This window comes from Raphanus sativus, unplaced genomic scaffold, assembly GCF_000801105.2.
Source record: "Raphanus sativus cultivar WK10039 unplaced genomic scaffold, ASM80110v3 Scaffold3171, whole genome shotgun sequence".
Classification (NCBI taxonomy): Eukaryota; Viridiplantae; Streptophyta; class Magnoliopsida; order Brassicales; family Brassicaceae; genus Raphanus; species Raphanus sativus.
In genome coordinates this window covers 124-10,633 of record NW_026618478.1, presented here as the reverse complement: position 1 = coordinate 10,633, position 10,510 = coordinate 124, and the positions used below count along the sequence as shown (strand labels likewise).

Genomic DNA, 10,510 nt, shown 5'->3' with positions numbered 1-10,510 from the left:
TTGTTCCGCTTGAGAGAGATCAGCCTCGGGACTGTTCTCTTGAGTGTTCTCCGCAGGAATGCTCCAAAAGGACTTCTTTTCATCAGGCACCTTCTCTTCTTTCTTCTGCTAACTCCAGACCTGTAAAAGGTCAAAAAGGACTAGACTGACACGAATTAGTGACTTGAAACAAATGAAAACGTATATACAATGATGTGAAAAACACCATATATCAATTCCCCCAGACTTAGATCCTTGTTTGTCCTCGAACAAGGCAAGTACCAAGAACAGGGAGAAAGGTTTGAAAGCGTGGGAACTCGCTTATTCTCAGCAACCATACTCTTACCACAAATCTCTGAACCATACAAGCTGTAGATTAGGACCACACACACTTACTGAGAACCCCCTGATCGCTGTTCAAAGATCAGCTCCTTACTCTACATCTTAACCTGAAAAGGCAACACTTTCGAGACAAAACTCCTTATGTTCAATTAAGATCAGCGTGAGCTTCTTGTCACAGGCTCTACTCAGAGAGAACGGGCTAGGTATAGAACAGGCTAACTTTTATGGTGGAGTTCAAGAGTGTTTAGGGTTTACCAAGAGCTGGTGCAGGATATCGCACAAAATGGTCGTGAGAGGACGGCTCCATTGAGGTCCACAGTCCTTACTCATCTCTGCTGATCGGACTGCTCTCCGATAGATCGATCATAAGACTGCTCTGCGCGATTCAACTTCCCCTTCAGATCACTTCACTGAAACCACCGTTACTTTCTCAACTTCCCCAGTGGCATGCATCATAAATTCTTCCCCTTCTCGTCACCAATAAGTCAAAGCAAAAACAAATTTTTTTTTTTTTTTTTTTTTTTTTTTTTGAATTACAAAATGCTGGGGTGACGAACAAGGAGGTAACAAGTGATGTACATGATGCCACTGGTGATTCATTCTGATCTGTTCTAGCCACTTACTTCTCGTTGTTCTCCATGGTATCGGAACAGGCACCTCGGTTGTTCCCTTACGTATCGGAACAAGCACTCCGGTTGTTCTGCCTGGTTCCACTGTGTGAGCATTGATGAGTAAGAACTGCGTCGATCCTTTCCTCTCCGACCTTTTTGCACATATCTGCACATAAAGTACTAAAAAGCAATTGCATGAGGGTGGAATTAAAGGTCAGGGTTCAAGGTGGGAACTAGCTAAAGATGAGCTAGCCACTCAGGAACAGCAAGATGGAGATAAAAATTGGATAAGAAGTCCTGAGTGTAGTTCTCATTCTACCCTGATCTAGTGCCCATGACAAGAAGAATTAGAGTCCAGATTAGGTTCAGATAAAGTGGAGTTAAGTCTGCCCAATGTAACCTGATCGGTATAGAACTTCTGGAGTGTCAAATGAGATAAGTCAGGGTGTTCCAGGTCCATGTGTGGGTCTTTCATCACTGCTAAGGTCACTGAATAAGAAGGTTAAAGCACGAGGTGGTTAAAGAGCATCACAAATAAGGTCCTGATTCCCACAATAGTTTTTGACTGACTCGATCCTAAAAAAGAAAAACTGACTCGAAAAATCACACAAGCGAATATAGTACATCGCTCCCCCAGACTTAGTTCACACCATCCCTGGTTGTGAAAATAAATCAGAGGAAGCTGAAACAAACCAAACAGAAGCAAATAACATGGAAAAGAAAAAATAAATAATTCAGATGGATAAGACAAGGGATAGAAATAGTCCTTTCGGACTCAGTCTGAATCGCCGCTACCGGAGTGACCAGCTGTCCTCCTGTTCCTTGGCAGTCTCACTCCCCCAGTCGATGTGCCCGCTTGTTCCTTGCCTGGGCGCCTTGTTCTCTGCGGTGTACGCTCCTCCTGCGCTCCAATGCAGCCGCCTGTGATTGCCCTGAGTATCCTCTTCATGAGGCTGTTGTTCTTCTTCTGGGACTCAACCATCCAGCGTCTGTAGGCGTGATCATCAGTCACATCGGTGAAGTCCTCCAGGTCATACTCACCATCAGCCGGTGGAGTCACATGCTCCACATCATCCATGTCTTCATCATCGTGCTGAACCGGTGCCTTCGGATCATCGCAGAGGTGCTCTTCATCGAGTGAGAACACAATGTTCTCCAAGGATAAGAAGTCTGTGAACCCAGGCATAGGGAGCTTGCAGTACAGAGGGTTCCCTTCTTTGTCCTGGAACTTGTAGGTGGTCTCGTCGCGCAGGATGTGGCATGCGATCAGGTAAGGAGTATCGATGTACTCAATCGCAGAGACGACCGTGTAAGAGCTGAGGTTGATGTTGAAGTGCTGGAACAAGGGTGTGAGCAGACTGCCGCAACGATCCTTCTTATCATCAGTTCGAACCAGTGTGTCTCTGCGTTCAGCGAACATGGAGATGAGATGAAACCCCGGGTTGGTCTTGACTTCCTGGATCGGGGTGATGTTCTCTCTGCGCATCTCGTCCTCAAGTCCCGTGTAGAGGACCTGGAGCTCTCCATTTGTGATCTTGGACGTGTACTCCTTCGCGAACAGCACATTGGACACAATCTTGGCGATGATCCGGATAGCAGGATTCCGGATCTGTGACTGATAGGCCTTGCGAGAAGTGAACTTGCCGGCTGCAATGAGATCCCAAAAGGTGTCTGCCGGTTTGAACTTCCTTTCCACTGAAACCCCCTTTGGCGTGTCTGCAATCTCGAATAGCGAGTTCAGGTCGTCGAGAGAGATGGTGCAGAACTTGCCATCAGCCATGAAGGAGAAGAAGCAGTTCTCGTACGTAGGCGCATTGGGGTTCTGGTAAGTGATCTTGCATGTCGCGAGCACTTGCCTGACCAAGTCGGGGTAGAGAACCTGAGCCTGGTAGCAGAGAGGCATGATTCCCATAGCCTGCATCGTGTCGAACACCTCAGTGTCAAGGCCTAGATCGCCTAGTGTTTGCTGGTTCACGAACCGCGTGGGCAAGATCTCTGCTAGGAGGAGCTTGTTGTATATCGCTGCCGACTCCTTGTCCCATCCCTCGACGTTGAAGTCAAGGAGCATCGGATCATTAAGGTCTATGGGCGCTCCCTCAGTCTTGTTCGGCCACGGGTACCCAGGTGGAGCACTCGCGGCTGGAGAAGCCGTGCTCTTGGTGGCTCTTGCGTTCCGCATCTTTGGAGGCATCTGCAAGACAAAAACGAAATCCCAATATCAGCACAGTTCGTTGGTTGTTCTAGAAACGATGGAACAATCCAATCTTCTTGTTCTACTCAAGTCCATCGATTACTAGACAACCTACACAAGCCTCAATCTCAACAATAGGAATCGCAAAGGCCAATAAGTACAAGCAACAATCGGTTCTTATTCCATTCAAAATCAACCATGAATTCAATCCTAGTAGCAAATATACTATCAAGAGCTACAATCTAGGAAGAAATCGCAAGCATAAAGGAAAAAGAGGATTCAAGAAATCACTCCCAATTCGCGATTTGCATGCGCAAAGAGGGGGAGAGTTCTTGTCCGATTACCTTGAGTGGAGAGGTGAATCCTGCAGAACAACCCAATCTCAAGAAAATCCCAAGAGGTTAGAACCAAAATCGAAGAGAAAGAGAGAGAGATGAGTTCGCGATTTTAGGGTTCTAAGGGGGGGGGTTGTGCGGCGAGAGAGATGAAGTGGGGAAGTGGAATGTTTGGGCTTTTAAAAACCAATCAAAACCGCTTCCCCTTCTCTTTTTTTTTTTTTTTTTTTATTATTATTTTTTTTTTTTGTTCGAGAACTTACCTGGAACAATCGGCGGAACAACCGCTGGAGTGCTCTCCTGGAGTGATCTCGAATTTTCTTGATTTTTCAACCTGCAAGTTAGTTCCTAGAAAGATAAAGACAAAGAGAAAACAATATTTACACTCACCGGTGGGTTGCCTCCCACCAAGCGCTTGTTTTCTGTCACTAGCTTGACTTCAATGAGCCGATTAGGCTTGAGGGGGATCGCTCAAGGGTATCTCTACACCTTCAGCGATTGTTGTGTCAGCAAGATATGGCTTGAGACGCTGACCATTGACAACAAATTCTCCTCCTCTTGTGTCCAGCAACACAACAGCTCCATAGGGACGAACCTCCTTAATGGTGAAAGGTCCCGACCATCTAGATTTAAGCTTTCCAGGGAACAACTTAACCCGTGAATTGAAGAGTAAGACCTGATCGTTCGGAGCAAAGCTTCTGCTGATGATCCGCTTGTCGTGGAACGCCTTGGTCTTTTCCTTGTAGATCTTGGAACTCTCATAGGCCAGATGCCTGATCTCCTCCAGCTCGTGGATCTGAATGGTTCGCCTCTCCTTGGCCGGTTTGATGTCGAAGTTGAGTAGTTTGACAGCCCAAGCTGCCTTGTACTCTAGCTCAACAGGTAGGTGGCACGCCTTGCCATAGACCAGATGATAGGGAGTGGTCCCTAAAGGGGTCTTGTAGGCTGTTCTGTATGCCCAGAGAGCATCGTCAAGCTTAAGGGACCAATCCTTGCGGGTGGTGTTGACAGTTTTCTGGAGGATGTTCTTGATCTCTCTGTTGGAAACTTCCACTTGACCACTTGTTTGAGGATGATAGGCGGTTGCAACCTTGTGTTTCACACCATTCTTGCTCAACAATCCTTGGAACAACTTGTTGATAAAGTGAGTTCCACCATCGCTTATAACAACTCTAGGCACTCCAAATCTTGGAAAGATAATGGAGGTGAACATCTTGGTTACAACTCGCGCATCATTAGTTGGACTAGCAATCGCTTCCACCCACTTGGAGACATAGTCCACAGCAACTAGGATGTACTCATTCTTGTGAGAGACTGGGAAAGGTCCCATGAAATCGATCCCCCAGCAATCGAACACTTCAACCTCCAAGATATAGTTCTGAGGCATCTCGTTTCTCTTGCTTATACTCCCCATCCTTTGGCATGAATTGCATCGAGATATGAAGGCGTGAGCATCTCTGAACATGGTGGGCCACCAGAAACCGGCTTGGAGGATCTTGGAAACAGTCTTGAAGGTGGCAAAGTGACCAGCATAAGAGGAACCATGGCAGTGGTGAAGGATCCCTGGAATATCAGCCTCTGGAACACATCTCCTGAAGATTCCATCCTTGCCCTGCCGATAGAGATACGGCTCATCCCAGAAGTAGTGCCTTGCCTCCCTCAGAAATTTCTTCTTCTCATTCCCAGTGAACCTCAAGGGCTCTTTCTCAGCTGCCAAGAAGTTGGCAATCTCAGCAAACCATGGAAGGTTCGGGTACTCCTTCTGGATCACTGCTACGAACGCTCCTTCTACGCGGGAACAGTCCTTAATGGCAGGGAACGACTGCTCCATGTTGCGCAGACCAATCGCATTGACGTACTCCATCGGTTGTTCCACATCAAGAACTGTCTCATCCGACACTTTCATCCTGGAGAGATGATCTGCCACTCCATTATCAACCCCCTTCTTGTCTCTTATCTCTAGATCAAACTCTTGGAGCAAGAGAATCCATCTTAAGAGCCGCGGTTTAGCATCTTTCTTCGTGAGCAGGTACTTGAGAGCCGCGTGGTCTGTGTGCACAATCACCTTTGATCCAACCAAATAGGATCTGAACTTCTCAAAAGCGAACACGATGGCAAGGAGCTCCTTCTCTGTGGTTGCGTATCGGCATTGAGCTTCATCCAAAGTTCTGCTTGCATAGTAGATCACGTGAAGCTTCTTGTCTTTACGCTGTCCAAGGACTGCTCCCACTGCAAAATCACTTGCATCTGTCATGATCTCAAAAGGGAGATCCCAGTCTGGAGGTTGGACAACTGGTGCACTGACTAGAGCTCCCTTGATTGTGTGGAATGCGGCTAAGCAGTCACTGTCAAAGGCAAACTGAGCTTCCTTGCAGAGCAACCGAGTGAGTGGTCTCGCGATCTTAGAGAAGTCTTGGATGAACCTCCTGTAGAAACCAGCGTGTCCCAAGAAACTCCTGATTCCCTTCACTGAAGTTGGTGGTTGCAGACTCATCATGACCTCGATCTTTGCCTTGTCCACCTCAATGCCTTTCTCGGATATCTTGTGTCCCAGAACAATCCCATCTCTCACCATGAAGTGGCATTTCTCCCAGTTCAGCACCAAATGCTTCTCCTCGCATCGCTTCAGTACCCTGCACAAATTTGACAAACAGACATGAAAGGAGCTTCCATAGACGCTGAAATCGTCCATGAAAACCTCCATTATGTCTTCGATCAGATCAGTAAAAATTGACATCATGCATCGCTGGAAGGTCGCTGGAGCATTGCACAAGCCGAATGGCATCCTCCTGTATGCATATGTTCCATAAGGGCATGTGAACGTCGTCTTCTCCTGATCATCTGGGTGGATGGGAATCTGAAAGAAACCTGAATAACCATCTAAAAAGCAATAGTAAGGGTGGTTAGCCAATCTCTCAAGCATTTGATCAATAAAAGGAAGTGGGAAGTGATCCTTACGAGTCGCAGCATTCAATTTACGAAAATCAATGCACATGCGATGACCAGTAACTGTTCTAGTGGGGATCAATTCATTCTTTTCATTGGTTACAACAGTGATCCCACCTTTCTTAGGTACTACATGCACGGGACTAACCCACTTACTGTCAGAGATCGCATAGATCACACCTGCTTCTAGAAGTTTCATTATCTCTTTCTTTACAACATCTTTTAGATTCGGGTTTAACCTCCTCTGATGTTCTACAGAAGTCATCGATTCATCTTCCAGGTGTATTCTATGCATGCACAGATCAGGTGAAATGCCAGGTATGTCAGCTAGAGAGTAACCAAAGCCTTACGATATTTCCTCAGCTCACACAAAAGCAGAGCAGTCTCTGCATTGTTCAGGTCAGCATTCACAATGACAGGATATGTGGAGTTGGGTCCAAGAAATGCATACCTGAGTCCCTTGGGAAGGGATTTGAGCTCTACCTTTGGAGCTTTCAGCTCGCTCCATGAGTCATCGGGCTGAGCTGCCGGAACAGTCGGGTTCTGAGGCGTGGTTGTTCCAGTTGATGTGCTGGAGTCACTGTTCTCCCCAGACTTAGATTCGCCACCATCCTCTCCATACTCCTGGCTGAATCCAGGATCTTGGCATAGGCATCAGCATCAACACTCTCTAAGCTTTGCTCGGCTTCAGCTCTGACTAAGGCGAGTTCAAGTGGATCCTCGGTGAGAATCTCCTCGATCATACCTTCATGCGGCTCTAGGGGATCACCATCTTCTTGGACAGTGAAGGTTTGTCCATCCAGCATCGGCTTCTTGAGCATCTGATCCATCTCAAACTTCATCACAATATCTCCAAGGTGGAGATCGATCTTCCCTTGTCGGACATCAATGATAGCTCCAACAGTGCAGAGGAATGGTCTGCCTAGGATCAGGGGATCATTGGAATCTTCCTCGACTTCCAGAACAACGAAATCGGCAGGAACAAGGTGTTTCCAACCAGAACTTGAAGATCCTCGAGGATTCCAACTGGAGACTTCACAGATCGATCAGCAAACACTAGGGACATCCTGGTAGGCTTGAAGTCCGAGTATCCAAGGCGCTTAGCCACAGTGTATGGCATGAGGTTTATGCTCGACCCTAGATCGACCAATGAGCATGAGAAAAGTGTTCTCCCAATCTGAACCGAGAGAACAAACTTTCCCGGATCACCCATCTTCTTGATCCTTCTGTTCTGGAGCACCGCGCTGCACTCCTTAGAGACAATCATGAACTCGCTGTCATCAGATATCTTCCCAGAGATCAGTCCTTTGACAAAGCTGCGCATGGATGGTATCATCTGGATCGCACTCATCAGAGGGAGCTTGACAGTTAGGTCTTCTAGCATCTTCCTGCACTTCATCTCTTCCTTATCCTTGCGTGTAGCCTTAGCTGGAACAGGGTAAGGAACTTTTGGCACATACTGACGAGCAGGAGAAGGCGCTGCAGTCGGTGGAACAACCCCAGCGGGTCGCTCTGCTTCCGTCGGAACAGTCTCAGTAGGTTGTTCTGCATCATCCTCATCTGTGGGTACAGCTTTAGATGGCTGATCCGACTCCTTCTGCTTTCCTTTCTCAGCCGATGTGAATCTCCTGGGGTCTAGATCAGGCAGTTGCTTTCCACTCCTCAACCCTACTGCATTGCACTCCTTGGGGTTCTTGTCTGTTTTCCCAGGGAGAGTTCCTTGCTGTCTCTTCACGTTCTCAGCAGTCTGAGCAATCTGAATATCCATCTGTCTCATATGGCTTGAGACATTGTCATACTTCACACTCAGGTCATTGAACATATGATTCATCCTGGTGTTGATGTCGTTTGTGACCTGGTTCAGTGCTTTCCCTTGGATCTGCTGTCCTTGGAGCAGCTGGCTCATCATATTGGCGAGACTCTTCATGTCATCATGCGGAGCAGTCTGAGTCGGTTGTGCAGCTTGCTGATTAACCGGCTGTTTCTGGCTGTGGAACTGAGCATTCTGAGCTGGGTTAAGGACAAAGGTTCTTCCCTGATTGCCATAAGGCCTTTGGTATCCACTGTTCTGACCTTGGTTCCCTTGAGCTTTATCGTCTGGTTTAGGGGCATTGAACAGGTGGGGATTGTTCCTCACGTTAGGGTTCGGGTGATAGTTCTTGAACTGCCATCCTTGCCCATTCACATAACTCACTTCATGCTGATCCTCAGCCGACTGATCTGCCTCTGATGTGCCTTCTGCGGTAGCTTTATCCTGTGGGGATTCTTCCATGATGAAGACCTGGTTCTGGTTACTCTTAATCAGCTGTCGACTTTGGCAGAGAGCTCATCAATCTTGCTGTTGTCGATGCTCTTCACCTTCTGAGTGCGATCAGTCTCGCGGTTATTGTCAGCTGAGCTTGAGGCCATGTTCTCAATCAACTCGAATGCACCTTGAGTGGACTGAGTCATGAAATCTCCTTTACTGGCTGAGTTCAAAGCGTTCCTGTACTCCCAGCCTACTCCATCGTAGAACACTCCCAGCAGATAGTCTTCCTCAAAACCGTGATGTGGGCATTCTCTGCGGTAGACATTGAATCGCTCCCAAGCATCACAGAACGGCTCGTCTACCAGCTGTTTGAAGGTCACGATCTTCTGTCTCAGAGCTGCTGTCTTCGATTTCGTGTAGAAGTGGCTTAAGAAGCTTCTCGGACTTGTTCCCAAGTGGTGAGTGATCCGGTGGGTAGTGAATCAAGCCAGCGAGCAGCTTTCCCATCAAGAGAGAAAGGGAACAGAGTACACTTGATGTAATCGGGTGGTACTCCATTCGCTTTAGTGAAACCACACATCTTCTCAAAGTGCTCGATGTGGTCCATCGGTATCTCAGCAGGAAGCCCATTGAAGATCTTCCTTTGCACTAGACTTATCAAGGCTGGCTTGATCTCGAAGTCTTGCCTTGTGCACGGTGGAGGGGTTATGGCAGATCGCGTAGCGGCAGATTACGCAGTAAGTTTCTCTGGCCGATCTGGACCACTCCCTCCTGTTGGTTCGCAGCATTCAGAGCAGCTTTGCTCGGCAGCAGCTTGCTGCGCTTGGATCGTCTGCTGCATCTGCTGCATCTGCTGTTGGCATGAGTGCAAACGCAGCAGTGAGATCATTGGATGATCACCCATGTTGGTGTTCGTTGATCTCGGCTGTTGACGGTTCTGTCGTTTCAATCTCGCTAGTTCCTCGTTAGAAAGCTGATGCAATGGCCCTTGTGCGTTGCTCCGAGTATGTCTACTGGTCATGCACCTGGATCATCAGCTGAAACAAAGAAAATAACACGAGTTAGATATCTTAGACTAGATATGAAACCGAATTAGAGGTAAAAAATCTGGTCCCCGCGCAACGGCGGCAAAACTTGATACACTAAAAATGAATCCTTGCTACTGCCAAGTTAACAGTTGCAATTGTAGTACTTTGAGATTCAAATCCAGAGACCAGTCTACACTCTAGTTCTATTAAGTCAGAATCAAGCTAAGAAGAAGATATGAATTGGTTGAAATAGGCGATAGTAAAACAAGCAAAATAAACACGAGATTGATTCAATTAAACAAGAGCTAGCCTAGGGTATTCAATCATTGGTTGAATTGGAGCCAAACAATTATTCAAGCGCGCGATGAAGTGCTTTCTAGAACTCGGATCACTCAGCTGGAACACTCCACTGTCGTGTAGTGATCGCTTTGCAGATCGATCTCACCACCCTAACTGTCGTTGGGATGAGGATCGATTGCAAGCTTTAGAGAACAGGTCCGACTCAGTTCACCTTTACCACCCTATATCTACTTTCGCTGATTAGGGATAACTAAGACTCATTCAATACATGTCAAGTTTATCATCCTAAGCGGTTAACTAGGTGATGAACTAGTGATCTAACATCAAGTGATCAGTTTAATGAAAGCAGTAAGAAAGTATGAATGAAGAACAGTATGGATCGCTTATCTATGTTTAGCTCATGTCTCACACCCTAAAAACCTAGGCGAGCAAGGTCACTACTCGATCATGATGCACATAACAAAGACATAAATCCTGAATAAATTGCATAAGAACAGGTAGAAACAATAGGTTCAGATGATCTTCTCTAT

At 47.0% G+C, this 10,510-nt stretch overlaps 1 non-coding gene across 1 annotated transcript; it reads left to right on the top strand.

Annotated features, from left to right (window-relative positions):
* Positions 1-8,943: 8,943 nt before the first annotated feature.
* LOC130506384 (small nucleolar RNA R71) lies at positions 8,944-9,050 on the top strand. The gene has a single exon (XR_008942006.1). It is a non-coding gene; the product is annotated as a small nucleolar RNA R71 (small nucleolar RNA).
* The last annotated feature ends 1,460 nt before the right edge of the window (positions 9,051-10,510 follow it).